This window comes from Columba livia, chromosome 1 (genome assembly GCF_036013475.1).
Source record: "Columba livia isolate bColLiv1 breed racing homer chromosome 1, bColLiv1.pat.W.v2, whole genome shotgun sequence".
NCBI lineage: Eukaryota > Metazoa > Chordata > Aves > Columbiformes > Columbidae > Columba > Columba livia.
In genome coordinates this window covers 78,357,401-78,372,329 of record NC_088602.1, presented here as the reverse complement: position 1 = coordinate 78,372,329, position 14,929 = coordinate 78,357,401, and the positions used below count along the sequence as shown (strand labels likewise).

At 38.4% G+C, this 14,929-nt stretch overlaps 1 protein-coding gene across 17 annotated transcripts in view; it reads left to right on the top strand.

The window, feature by feature from the left end:
* Positions 1 to 14,929, top strand: part of USP25 (ubiquitin specific peptidase 25) — a 396,463-nt gene that overhangs the window by 319,000 nt on the left and 62,534 nt on the right. For 14 of the 17 annotated variants that reach the window (XM_065063760.1, XM_065063673.1, XM_065063681.1 and 11 more), the window contains one exon: positions 1,941 to 1,999. The exons of 1 other annotated variant lie outside the window; for it this stretch is intronic. The gene's annotated coding sequence lies outside the window, so the exon portion shown is untranslated. Of the gene's footprint in view, positions 1 to 1,940; positions 2,000 to 10,200; positions 10,283 to 14,929 lie in introns of all 17 variants that reach the window. 2 more of the 17 variants (XM_065063720.1, XM_065063747.1) reach the window with 1 other exon arrangement.

The following is a 14,929-nucleotide window of genomic DNA, read 5'->3' as shown; positions in this document are numbered from 1 at the left end:
CATTCAGAGCACCCAGGCATGGGAAGAATGAACTCAGTTGCAAGAAACAGAGAAAGGCTAGTAAAATTAATAGTGAGAAGGGAGACATTATTGTCAGGACACTAAAAGCTTTATTTCTCTTCAATAAAATAAAGACCAAGAGAAAAGATACCTGCAGGGAAAGGAGAATTGCAAGTGAAGGAAAGCAAACATTTAATCTGAAGAAAAGAGCTGGGACAGAAATAACTGGCAGAAAATCAGACTGAAAGTTAGCAGATTTCTAGCCATCAAAGCGGTGGCGTTCTGGAGAAGCCACTCAATAAGGTGGTCAGGTTTTGTTTTTACACACACGTCTAACTGTTTGCAAGGTGGAAAATGATACATTTATGAAAGGGAATGTGAAACATGGTTGTCTCTGATGGCAGGAACCTGGACTTGGTATGTCACCACTTTGATCCTAGAAGGGGATGTGTACGCATGACTGCACTTATTGAAGTAGTAGTAATTATGCCGCAGATATGCCTATACTATCAATGTGAATATGTTGTGGTTCTTCTTTAAACTTGTAATTAATACTAATTGAGCTCTCAGAATCTAAAGGGTTCCTCGTTTAAAACTCCTGTGCATCTGCTGAATGTAATAACAGTTTACCAACTTAGCCCACTTCTTGAAAAGCTCCATGTTAATGCAAGGAAGGAACTGTATGTGATCTGTTGATAACAAACAGTTCAGAGGACCTCTTACTGCATAAATTAAGCAGCTTTTGCTAGAATAGTGCTTCTGCTACATATATTTCCCCTTGGTATTACATTTATTGTACTAGAAATGTGATTATAGATTAATACTTTTCCTAACAAATTATACTAAACACAACTTTGTGTTTGATGTGAAGATGTCGGTACAAGTGAGAAAAATTGTAGGTTTTGTGCACAAATTAAAGCTAGACATCTACTCACAATGCACAAAGAGAAAAAAGAAATTTTAGGTGCTAAATTCAGTCTAAAAAATGGAGTTTGTTGCCCATTTTTGAAAGTGATAACAGTAATAAAACCATTACTTTATTTGCATACATAGCTCAGCACACAATTGAATGTGCAACCTGCAAGAGATTTCCCTCAGTTTGTAACATGACGGAAGGCTGTGGGGCCTGCAAGAGAAAAAGTGGCCGAAGACTAAAATGATTTACTTTCTTTGTGGCCTGATCCCTGCCTGTGTCCACTGCAGCCCTTGCAAAAGCAGGGTCTGAGAGCCAGTCCTGTGCTGGTCCACTCTTTGGATGGGCCCCAGCCAGCGGTACTCTACCTTCTGGTACTTACTTTGTCTTAGCCTGCTGATATATGACAACTCCCATAAATTCAATAACCCATTGAAGATCATCAAGTCTTGGGGAAAAAAAGGACTTTTCTTTCCTGTATATTTTGTAATTATGGATATAACATTACATCTTTCTTTGAAATGGTGTCAATTTTAAAATAACCAGGTGAAAGTCCAAGAGTCAGCTAGTTTATTGCTGTCTACAACTACCTGAAAGGAGGCTGTAGCATGGAGGGTTTTGGTCTCTTCTCCCGAGGTGCAAGTGATAAGACAAGAGGAAATGGCCTCAAGTTGTGCCAGAGGAGGTTCAGTTTGGATATTAGAAAAAAATTCTTCACAGAAAGGGTCGTCAGGTATTGGAACAGGCTGCCCAGGGAAGTGGTAGAGTCACCATCCCTGGAGGAGTTTAAAAGACGCATAGACAAGGTTCTTAGGAACATGGTTTAGTGCCAGAGTTAGGTTATGGTTGGACTCAACGATCCTGAGGGTCTCTTCCAACCAAAATGATTCTATTCTATTCTATTCTATTCTATTCTATTCTATTCTATTCTATTCTATTCTATTCTATTCTATTCTATTCTATTCTATTCTACTCTACTCTTGCGCAAGTCCTGTGTCCTGGTTCTGATGCACTATGTCTCTTCCAGGTGTACAGCTGCCTTTCCGTTTTGCAGCAGGACCCTGTTTGCTGCTTCACAAGCCGCAGGTAAGACCTGAGACTGTTCCCCAAAGCTTCTGTCACAGAGTCACCCTTACCAACCTCTGGCACATGGTACCAGGCAGCTGTCCCAGGACAGAGTTAGGAGACACTCCCTCTGCCTTTGAAATGGTTCCCAGGGAGCACAGTCATGGCGTGTCTCCTCACAGCACAGGGCTGCCAGGGTGCGAGGACAGTCCTGGACAGCAGCTGGGGCTGTTTCCCCAGCAGCACTGGCCCAGGCTGGGTGGCTCTCCTGCAGCCTGGGTGGCTGTTCCTCAGGCTGAAGCCCTGCCACCAGTTCAGTACTGTGAGGGAGGCAGGATCAGGCTGGCTACAGTGGCCATGGCTCCCAGCCCCAGCTGGGCCGGGCCGGTACAGCAGGGCCTCAAGGCTTGCTCTGGTGGGGATGTTTGCTCAGCACTGGCACCATCAGAACTGGGTCTAAAAATCTCAGTGTCATTAAATTTGATGGGAGTTTTGTCATTGTCAACCTCACTTGGATGAAAATTTCCCCATGAGTTTCTAAGGAAGGTTAAATGGCAACCTGCTCACTTTGTGGGAAGGCAGGGATAGCCTTTATGTTATTCAAAGTATTTTTCCTTACAGGTATGACTAATTATTTCATGCCTTTCGTGGAGAGTGATAGTGTTTCAAATCAGAATGTGCCATTGGACCATGTAGTTTAAACTCTTTTTAAGTTTTTATATTTTGCGCCATTAATAGGTTGTATTTCTTCTTTGAAGCAGGAAATGATTTATTTTTTATTTAATCCACTATTTATCTTCATAGCAAGAGTGATTAATTCCTGAAACAAACTGTCAAAAATTGTGCCCTTTACCTGATATAAATTTGACTAGCTTCAGCTTTGAGCCATTGTCTTCTGCTGGAACTTAGAGATGGTAGTTTTCTATAATCACTGCTATGTATTTGTTCAAGTCAGCTAATATAGATTTAATATCTCTTAAGACTTTCACTGTAAGAACTGTCCGGTATTCATTTTTTTGTTGCTCTTATTTCACCTCTGTCTAATTTTTTCACATCCTTTTCAAAATATACAGGAATTTTGAAACATTGCTGTAGGATTGCTACAGATACTGCAGCTGGAGGAAAAAGCAGTTGTCTGTAATTACTACTTTACTGGCCCTTTAAATGTTGCAGGATTGTGCTAAACTCTTTATGCTGGGACCTTTATTTTTCACTTAAAACCATTTTGACCTGATTCGTATTAAAAATTCCTTGTTACATTTACTTTTCCCGTTCCTTCAGATGTTAGGAGTAACTTACTTTTGTGGTGCATTCTGCTTGTATTTTCAGTTGATGTGAATGTGCAATCTCAGAAGAATATCAAACTACAATGAAAAGTTTATGAAAAGGTCTTTTGAAATATACTGTATCCAGAGGTTTTCTTCAGTTCAAATGGCGTTGATTTGGGATGCCAGGCATCTAGTACACATCCATATGAACTGGACTTAGATTATTGGTTTATATAGAGGAGCTGGTTATGAAAAGTGAAATATGCAGGAATATTAACCATAAGTGTGAAGGACAAGTGTGTCTGGCTGCTTGATTTTATATTAATAGAAAGTAGTCATATCACTATATTATTGAAAAGCAGTAATCCACCAGCGTATTTCAACTGGAACAGGTAACAGAGGCCTAGATTTTCTATGAAATACTTTGAGCTTCATTGTAATGGCATTCCTGAAGCCAAGCTTGATGGCAATACTTTGGCTTTCCCCCTCTCTCCTTCCAAAGGCTTCAAAATCGTAATTTCTTTCCATCCTGCTTATGTTTCCTCCTTTTACTAGGAATCCTTTGTTAGGTCTTGGTTCCTTTCTCTCATTTCTTATGTGCCTAAGGTCAGTTTCTTTTTCACTGTCCTTGTTTTCTCTCAAACTTTTGTTTTTCCATAAAAATCCAGGTAATTTCTTTTGTTTGTTTGTTTTATTTTTGTGATTTTTTTTTTTCCCCCATCACTGTACTGATCTGTTTTGTATATCTGGAGAAAACATTGCTCTACTTTGTCTTTCTACCTAAAAACTCAAAATCATGAAACAAAAAAGTATTTGAATCTGTACTTGTAGGATAGTGGAAGCCAGCTGTCCAAACAGACCATGTATTTGGTCATAAATTTATTGAAAGATGTGTGTGTTTTATTAATAAGAATGTGCATTTTTTGATATTTTCTTTGCAGTCAGCATAGAGCTGAGTATAGACCCACTTAATCATTCTGAACACTAATATTAGTAGAATAAGAGTGAAGTCCTCTTTTTATAATATATGACATTTTCTTCTGGAAAATTTATTTCAAAAATAAGAAGTTAAGGAAATAAAAGGTGAACAATCTTTGGCTAGAATCTATGGATGAGTTACTTCTAAAGGTAGATATCCTGCAAAGCAGTCCCCATTCACCAGATTACATGATTTTTATATTGCCTGGACTTTGCTGACAAAAACTTTCCTACTCTTACCAATAGAAGCAATTGTTAGATCCCACTTTAAAGGCAATTTAGTCTATATATAATATAGTATGTATTGCCTGCAATGTTTTTGCTGTAGATGGTATCCTGAATTTTTCATAAGTAGAGAAGTCTGCACGCTGTATATTTTTTGTCAAACAATTATGCACAAGATGTTTTCCATTTTTTTAATTTCTTTGTAGTCCTTTAAAAATTTTAATTATTAGCATATATTGTAAAAGTTTAAGTTTATTATGCAATTGAAAGTTACCCAGTAATTTCTGTTTGGGAATTATTCTTAGAAAAAGACAATGACTGGAAATAACACCCATATTTCTCAAATTTGACAAAATTATAGTATACTGAAAAAAGAAACAATATGGGATGATGTGTTTAAAAAAAAATACTTGGGGGATATACCGATCAATGTTGATCTTAGCTGTTAGTAGCAAACTTTGTCCTTTGGTTTGTCATTAAATCGAAGGAAACTGGAATAATTCTACCTCTGAAAAAAAATGGCATTTCCCTCTTACGGAAAAACACAAATATAAAGAATGCTATTGTTTGCTGCACATGTGGCAAACAGTCTGGTTAATATTAAGTTGAAGTTACTGCCATCTGGTGGGGAAAGCTGTATTATATCAGTGCAGTTGGCAGCAGTTCTGTTAGGGTTACTTTGGATGTATGCATGTGAAGATTGTGTGTGTGTATGATACACAACAATACAGAGATACATACAGATATATCTTTAAATAATGTTAGCATTTGAAGTTGATATTAAAAGAATTTGAAAATATACAGTGATATAGAATGGCCCACTGCAACAGAGATTACTCAAGGGTATGAAAATTTGTGAAAGCAAATAAGGAAAACGTAAAAGGTAGAGCAGATAGACAGGCAAAATGTATGTGGTGTTACTGCCAGCGCACCTGCAATTCTGGCCTAGATTAATATAGATAATCATGTACAAAACTTGTCCTGGAAAGATTCCTTTCTGCTTTGCACAGCTGGAGATTTTACATTTTGTGCAGTGTTCCATGTAGCATTTCCCATGTTAGAGATGACCACTAATTTTGCTGCAAAAACAGCTGGGCTAGCTCTGCCTTAGTGTTCCACTCTGTACTTTACATTCACTCTGGTACAGGAAGTTTGCTTCTCCTTGAGTCTTGACATACTTGTGTTTATTACCTGACTCTTGAAGGATCAGCCCAATCGTAATGGGTTGGTATGAGCAGTGCATCACGGGAGTCTGTGGGGCATCTTACACATACAAAATAATTAGGCTGTCTTCTCAAGGAGCTAACACTTTCATGTTAGATGTAACAGTGCAGTCAATAATAGGCAAGGTGGTAATAGAAGAGGAGAGATTGAGTTGGGGGAGGCAGTGTCAGATACCCATCTTTAGTAATAAGTTGCTTGGTAACCATATGAGAATAATAACTAGTATCCAGAACTTGTTCTTATTTCGTTGTTATAGTGTCCAAAGGCTCCAAACAAGATGAGGTCTGCTTTATGTACAAATCTTAGATAGGTTTTTTCTGTGTTGCATGCTATGTTTTTTTCTGGTAGAGAACAGTAGAAGTGGTCCTTTGCTCTTAGTCTGCAGAATAAATTGCCATTTTCTCTGCTAAGTAGGCATGTCCTATCAGGTTTGTATCAAAAGTGTATTTTCAACTGGCATCTTCTCATGCCAGTCAAAGGAAAGTTAGGGGAATCCAAGAGTCTCTTAGGGTGCATAATATGTGTGGTCAAATTCCCAGCACTGCTGTGTTGTCCAAAGCTGTCCAGCTTCTTCTCCAGAGCTGTCAGTGTGCAGGTGCTGAGGTTGGCTGAGGAGGCACACAGACCTTCAGTGTAGGTCAGGCCTGACTGTCACCAGGCCCTCGGTGCCATCATGTTATGGCTGTCATCCTGTACTTTCTTACAAGAGATATAAGAGGTACAAGAAGTACAGGAGATATATTATTCTGATGACATTCTCTCCACTGTCTCTTTTGTGGAACATTTTTCATCTGTAGAAATCTTGCTTTTGTGGGCTTTCTAATGCTGTAGTCTACAGCAACATTTTGTTTCTTTGGCTGTTTGCTGGTCTCAGTTGTGACATCCCAAAGAGGCCTGCTGAGTTCTTGTCTGATTCCAAGTCACTTTCCTGTAGACCAACTAGTTTGAATTGCAGGAGCTCACCTGGTTGATAAGGTTTGGAGTTCTAATTCCTATATAGGTGGATTTCTGCTCCTGTCCTATACAGAACAGCTTATGACATTCTTGGTTTATACATTTGCAAAGTGCTTGGTCAGGTCTGGTTTGTGTGGAAGCCATATTCTTGCTCTCAAGGCCATGAAAACTCTGTTTTCAAAAACACACGTGAAGGGTCCCTACAATTTTGTGAATTCCTTGATCCTTGAATCTAAACAAACAAAAAAGCTAATGATAGTGACTTTCTGCACATCTCTTCAACATTACTGAATGGGTTAAGTGTGGTTGCAGAAAAACATATTTCTCATCTCTCATCATTCTTGTTTATTTTGTTTAAAATTCTTTTTCACTTGGTTGGGTTTTGCTACCTGTTTTAGTTTTTTCTTTGTATCTTGTCTTCTTCCTTTTTCTGAACTCTCTAGGAGTCGGAATCCTGCCCAGATAAGGTCTTTCAAAAGGAAAACCATTGACCTTGTAATCCTGTCATTCTGCTTTCGAGACTACATGGCACATGCAGGTGTCTGATTTCTTCACAGGTTTTAGAGGAAGTACTTTTTCATGACTTTGCAATGTCATTACCTAGTTGTTTTTCAAGGAGACAGACACCTTTTTCACAGTAAGACTCTTACTGTAAACAGTAACTCTTACTGGCTCAACAGTAAAAATTAGAGTGAGGGGTGGTACAATATCACATGTTAAGGAAGTGACTCAAACTCAAGCCCACAGCTTGAACCACACAGTGCAAAGAGCTCTCTCTGACTCAGTCTAGTTTGCCCAAGACAGAAAAGTGTAACAGCTTTCAGAAGTAAAATAACCCCTGGTTCCCTCTCTCAGCCTTCAGTTTGCATCATAAAATTTACTTTGTGCTGCATGAGAGAAGTACCTAAGTTGATTAGATTTTGATTACAAAACTGGCTGCCTTTTCTTTTCACTGATAAAGGGACCAGCAGTTAACTGTTCTTTGAAACCCTCATGCCACTGAGATCTAAGTTTTCTGGAATATCTTATTGTGTGTCTGTGTGTCTTTATTTTTTTTTTTCTTCCCTCCCTCTTCCCCTTGCCATGCATGTAGCTTCACACATTTATTTATAATCCCCTAGGAATAATAAGCAGTTTGATATCTAGAAGGTAAGTGATTTCTTTGCTTTGGGTAACTGAACTATAGGAGAAGCTATTGTAGTGAAAGATGACATAATGCAAGACAGGGTTAGAAGAATGTACCTTCTGAGCCAAAAATGATCATCCTCTAGATGGTCTGTTAAGATGCGATAGACTTTAATGTTCTATGAATTATACATCAGTGTGGGCTGCATTGAAGCCTCTCAAATTTCAACTCTAAGTCAAAATTGATTATAGAAATGTCCTTAATCAATGAGAAGTTGATACAGAAATGACTGAGTCCAGCTCTTTGACTCCATTATGCAGGAAATCACACAGAGCATCACAGTGATCCCAGCTAGCTTTGAAAACCTGTGAGAATGTAGATGTGCCTCTCCAGGAACAATCTGCTAGATGTGATATTTGTACCTGATATTTGAATCTCCATCCTTGCAAGTGTTCAGGACTTGACTAGACAAGCTGCTGACGAACTGGCTCTTAGATCTGCTTTGAGCAGGGAATCGGATTAGAGGGCTTCTAGACCTCCCTCCCAAGCTCATTTTATTCTGGGATTCCATTATATGAAATCCAGGCTTCTAAAGACAACATGTTCTCAAAGAATAGATATTTCAGTACAAGATCCTACTTCTTATCTTGAAAGTGATGAGTGGCTGAAGTTACTTTAAAAAATTGCCTTAATTTTGAGGTAGAAAATCACCATAATGAACTCAGTTTACGCACACTGGAACTTTTTATTCCCTTCATAAAGCTTGCCTCCTGAGCCTTTCTAAGGACTCTTTGGGGTGGTGGGAGCCGCTTCCTATGGAAATTCAAGTGTGAGGCACAATTCTTTTATGTGGCTTTTTTCTGACACAAACATAGAAGAATGTGTATTCATTTATTAAAATGATAAAATAAAATAAATATTATCAAAACATTATATTTTACACTTCATTTCCCCCTTATGGAGAGAGGAAATGAACTATGACAGACACTGCTTCTCGCTCTTAATGGACTATTAAGGGTTCTTTGATAACTTGATGCTAAAGGGAGTTAAAAGACTATAGTTCTAATAGAATACTAAATATTTTAATGGTGGTTTATTTGCTCTTTAAAGCAAAATAATTTAAATATTTTACAACTTTCAAACTGCCAATACTCTATCCTAAGGTCTTGTATGCTAGCAATCTGAAGATAATTAAAATGCAATACTTTCTGAAATTCTTGTGCTATCATCTCTGGATTGGGGGGAAAACCCTCTCTCTTGGGTAGAAAAGTAATTTAGGGCATTAAGCAATTTTGGCTGCTCTTGAGCAAATTTCTCATTAAAACAAACTTTTATGAACTTCATGCCATTCTTATCCCTATGTAGTGGGGGAACTACAAAACTCAAGTTATTCAGAAGCATAGGTTAATTGAATTTGAGGAACACTTCATAAGTTGACATCATGTTTGCTACAGATGTGGTTAGATTACATTTCGGGAAAAAACAGTTTCAATACCATGCTGCCGTGTCGATATTCTATTTCTTGGTGTGTTGTCCTTCCATGTGGAGAGGGATGCGCAACTGATCCACAAGGACGCTGACCCATCTTATCTTTTAATTTAGTCTCAAGTGATAATAAGCAAAGAAATGCCAATTAACTTTGTAGTGCTTAATTTATGTATAACATTGTTTGGTCAGCCACAATATGGATGTCTTGCAGTGAGTATCATTCAGTATTTTGTTGTCAGTCAGTGTTTGGATTAATTATGCCACAAATGCAGAGCCAGTTTGGGTCCATTCTTTTATCTCAGATCTCAGTGCTGTATTAATGTGGTTGTAGCCATTATAAAACCACCTTAAGTTCACAAACATACTAGCTAGTCATGCTACATAGAGCTCTAACTAGTAAACCCTGTATGAACCCAAACAGACTCCATGCAGACCTAACTTGAATGTCCCTACATCCCTTTTTCTGGATGAGGAACATGGAAAGGCCTGCACAGGCAAGTTGAACAGGTATTATCAGTTTGGACTCAATGTCAGCTGTCCCAAGCCCACAGTGAATCAATTTACAGTCACTATCACTTCCTCCTACTTCATTTCCCAAAGGTCGTCTTAGGTCAGGTGTAGTGAACACGCAAGCACTGAGAGGCAGCGCTGGGCTGGAGCTGGTAAGCTCCAAGAGATCAGACTTTGCTGCAATGCCTTTTCTGTGAGCTCCTCAAGAGCACAAGAGCACTCAATGGCTTGAGCAGAGCACTGAACCCACACTGGCAGTGCCTGTTTGAACTGTGTGGTGCCTGGCCCTCCTGGAAGCAAAGGCTCAGAGCAGCGCTGTGCTATGATAGATGCAGAGCTTCACTGCGTCACAGCCAGCTGTGTGGAACTACATCTTGGTCTTGGCATTCTCACTTAAAACTGTCTGTATTACCTCTCCACTATTCCCCTTCCCTCCTCTCTCTCTCCAGCCTCCCAATCCCCCCAGTTTCTGGGGAATCCAGGCTCCCGTTTCCTTGGAAAAGAGAGAACTGGTGATGCTGCAGTGAGGAGGTAACAGCAGCTATAGTAAGGCAGCATAATAATAAAATGCCTGTGTTTTTAATATCTATTATTGTTAAAGGATTGGCTTTAATTTTGCCTGATTTCTAATTTTGTATCTTGATCTAGAATTGTCTTTATGCTTCGTATCTGTATTTAATTTATTTGCTGCTTTAAAATTGCTGAACAGAAGATTTAGGATTGCTTGTAATATTTTTTTATGCAAGTTATATTATGGCAGGGCCTATTGTCTCATTTATCTGAGCTCCTACTTCCCTTCATTTACTTAACTGCTTATTGGTGTTTAGAATGAGAAATGTCTTGCTGAACATTTAAAATACCCAGGCTTTACTTTCCTTTGTGTTTTGTGTTGTTCTGTTAAGGAGTTTATAAATCTTTTGCCCTCATGTTGGAGCAAATATAGTAGTACCCTGGAATGGAGTTTAAAAAAAGATCAAAGGGAGTTAGACACCTCCTTGTTTGGAGTGTGTCTGATGTGTTGGATTCACAGCTGCATGTGTATCTGCCCAGGAGGGGGCTGAGCCCTGAAAGGAAGTCTGGATCCCTCAGCACCAGCTACCACTTCACATCTGAGATCCCCACGGAACGGCAACACATCAGCCCTGTGCTTGTCCCTCAGGAAGAAATTAATCTGTTTTTAGAACAGGTGACTGTTGCTCTGGAGAGCTGGGTCCTTCTCCTGTGCTTGCCACAGCACTCAGGTCACATATATACTGTATGTATGTGCTCCTGCTCAGATGGACCACTATCATTTGTTCTTATTTCCAGAGTACTTAGGGAAGGTACTTGTGACTTCCAGTGCAGCCCCTGGGAACTCTCACAAGTCCAGCAAAAGACAGCAGGGGAGATGTGTTTTGAAAGTACAGAAACAGGTACTCTGAAAAATGTAAATCCAGAATACATTTATTTTTGATACTTAAAAGAAACTGGCCTTGATAATTTTCTGCCCATTAAACTAGAGCAACACTAATGGCACTTTTCCACACAATGATCTCCTGTATCTATGTGTTGTGTTCTTTTAGCCAAAGTGATGAAGGTTTATGGAGTGCTTGGATACTATAGTATTTGCCAAAGAAACAACCTTTCAGGAGTTAATAATGTCGTGTTAGGTTTTAGCTAGTCTGAAAAGTACCTTCATTAATGGAGATAAAACATTGAATAATGAGACCAAAAAGATGTGCTGGAAGGCTACTTGGACAATGATAATTTTTCTTTCTGAGCATTGAGTGATGTTTGTTCAGATTATAAATTGCATATATTAACTAGTGCATAATTGCATTTATTAACATGTGTGCATACCAAATAACAAAACTTCATATTTTGAAGCTACATATATATTGTTCCAAGATCCTTTGGAATCAGTGGTTTTGATCAGCTTCACTCAGCAGACTTCATTTTGAGAATCTTCATAGAGAAATGATGGTTGAATATAATGTCAAAGGAAAATTTGGGAGAAAACGTTTTGGTTTGGTTTGGTTTTAGAGACTTCAGGTCTTCCAGGACGTTTATGTTCCTTATTGAAAGGTTTAGTTTTTTGATTTCTGAATCATCTTTAAAATTTTGTGACTTAATTCAGAGCAGTGTGGTTGTAGTGCAATGGACATCAGTGGAGTAGCATAGTGAAAATGTAATTTTAAACTGGTGTTTTCAAAGTTAACATGACTATACATATATATGCAGTAACATCAGCACACTATTAAATCTTTATAAATAAATGCATAATTGCTTTTTATTTTGTGTAATGCCTCATCCACTGGAATATACCAGACATATAAGTGTCTTATTTGAGAGTGATCTATGTAATAATAATTGACATGGCATTCTAACTTTGCAAAACCAAAACGAAGACTGACACACAAAGTAGGTCATGAAGAAAAATTAGGAATTAACAAAGTAGGACATTGGGTGAAAAACTGTAAAATTTTGTAACCAAAGTAAGGTGAACATTTCTAACTGGCTGTGTAACTGATGTGCCAAAGTGTGTGAATTATTGATCTTTACTACCTTCAATTCATTCATAAAAAGGTCATAGTGCAGAAAGAACAGACATTTGGATTATTTGTCTGAAGAGCTGTTAACATGGAAGACAACAGAAATTACAAACCTGAAGGCATACAGGCTTAAATGTAATCTATATAAGAATTAAATGTAGATGGAGGAGGACATATAGCTGACCATGGGCTAGCATTATAAGCAGTCAGAGCATCAAGTTCGCACAGCTGTTCTCACATTTTTAGTAGTTATGGTAAATAAAACTTTGAAGAAAAAACAGCCATTTTGCTGAGAAAGGCTGTGGTGGAAGACTGAGAAAGTGACAACAGACCAAAAAATCACATAGTTAAAGGTGCTTTTACACTTGCTACTCCCTAGCGTGGTGGGAAGCATGTGAAGTAACACAAAAAGGCTTGTTGCAGAATGGACTAATGCAGACTGTCAGCACAGACCACTCTTGAGGTCCCTATCAATGAGACCTTGCCCCAGGGGTTGACCAAGGACCTAAAAAGGAGGGCAGCATTAACTTCTTGGCTAGCAATATCATCTTTGCAAGAAAAAACTTGGATGGATTTGAGCATATAGGTTTGTCAAGGCCCCAGAAGAATGCCTTGACATGATGGAGAAGTGATATTTGGGGCACATGGGAGAGGCATTTGATTGACGATGTAGATAGGAAAGGCCATATGTATATCTGGTAACATGAAGAAAGAGTATTCAACCTATGAAGACATAGAAGGAAATTCATGGGTTATGTCAGTGAAGGCCAGATGTTAGAGGTTTTAGATAGAACGAAGAACATTTTACAGAAGGGACTTTTTTGAGACAAAGTCTCAAAGTTTTGTTTTAGCTATACCCAGCTTTAGTTGATGGCCAGATGTTCATAGGGAGATAACGGAAAGGTAGTATGAGTTTAATTTGGATAAAAGGAATGCTACTTCTGAAAGATGAAACAGAATGGGGGATGGCATGAGTATGCGAATTGTAAGCTGACTGTCTCTGTGTATACTCTACAGAGATGAAGTGTTGTGTATGTTTGCTTTTTCACTGATGTGAGTGACATCTAGTTCATTTTTGATTGATCTGCTTGAAAGCCAGGTGGAGTTTAAGAGACATCTAATAAAAATGGATTCATCAATACTTGTTGGATATGCTAAGAAGCATTTATACTAACTAAAAATAATCCCCTCCTTAATGTTAGGAAGACTAGACAAGAGCATTAGGTTAAAATGGACTCTTTGAGGAGTAGGTGCTATTACAAATGAAATTCTGAAGAAGTGCTAATAAGAAAAGTCATGAGATAGTTTGTTTTTAAACATTATGGTATGTTTCCATTTCGCTTTGCAATAATTTTCCTTCAGAGCTGCTGGGGAATGGTACAGACAGTGAGATGTGAGTCAGTACTTGGTGGCAGTTTGCAGGAAGAGCAGAGCAGGTGAGTAGCAATTTGATTTAGAAGTCATTTTCTTTTAATGTAGATAGCCAGTCCTGGTCAGAATAGGAAAATTGCCTGGTACTGACATTTGTTCAACCCTTTTCAATGAAGTACAAAGATTGCTGTTTTTTTTGCAGATGAAGTTACTGTAAATGTTAGAGAAGAGTTGCTTGTCTATTTTCAGCAAAACTAATTTTCCAGATCTGAGCTCTGTTGGCTTCAGTTATTGGAAGTGCATACCAGATAACCACAAAAAGCACAAGAATTCAGTGTTTTATAAGAAATCAGTTAGTATTCATTTAGCTGCACTTGGCTTCATTTAGCTATATTTAAAAATTTTGAAGCTGAGGCTAATAGACCAGTACCAAACTTTGAATCTTGGTCATCTGTATTAAACATATATAAACTACATATAAGAAATTTGGCCCTTTTTTTTTTTTTTTTTTTTTCCCTCCTTCTACCCCCTCCCCCCATCCAATAATGATGGCAAAATATCTGTTCCTGGCAAGAATCGGAAGAATGTTTTGTTCCTTGTTTTTGCTTGGCTATCCAATGTATTCTCAACATCTAACCAAGTATGATATTCCACTGTAGCAAAGCAAATAACAGTCTCAGCTGCTTTATTGATGTTTTTGAGTTCCTTGTATTTAAGCAGATTTTCAGCGTGGTACCTTAGAAATCACTGGAGTTAATTTATGCATGTGTTCTCAGGTCACTATTTGGAAAGCAGTTGAAGGAGCTAAGGCTGTGAACTGCTTTTCTAGCCTCTGTTCGGTTTATGGAGATCTGTTTAAAGCAGTGGGCAGTGCCGGCCAGGGTGCTCTCTCAACCCAGTACTTATGGGGAGCTTGGGTCTCTGTAGGGTAAAGACCATGTTGAAGAGACATTACAAACTGTGAAGAGTCAACATCAGATGTCCATTGTACATAAAACCTTTTTTAATTTGCTGTGTCACTGTGCTGTATTATGATATACAATTTGGTAAGGTCACTTGTATCCTAGAGACTTGTCTTGCCATTGGTTATTGCAGGAGTCAGCCAGTGACCATCACATACAGTAAGGAAGAGGAAAAGACTTGGCCATTCTGCATGTGGGTATTAAGGACATAAATACAGAGACTGACTGACTGAGTGGCAGATGTATTCTGGATCACAGCATTTTATGAATGTTGTGTTTTCATCTGTTCCCCATCCTTTGTCTCCTCAACTTTT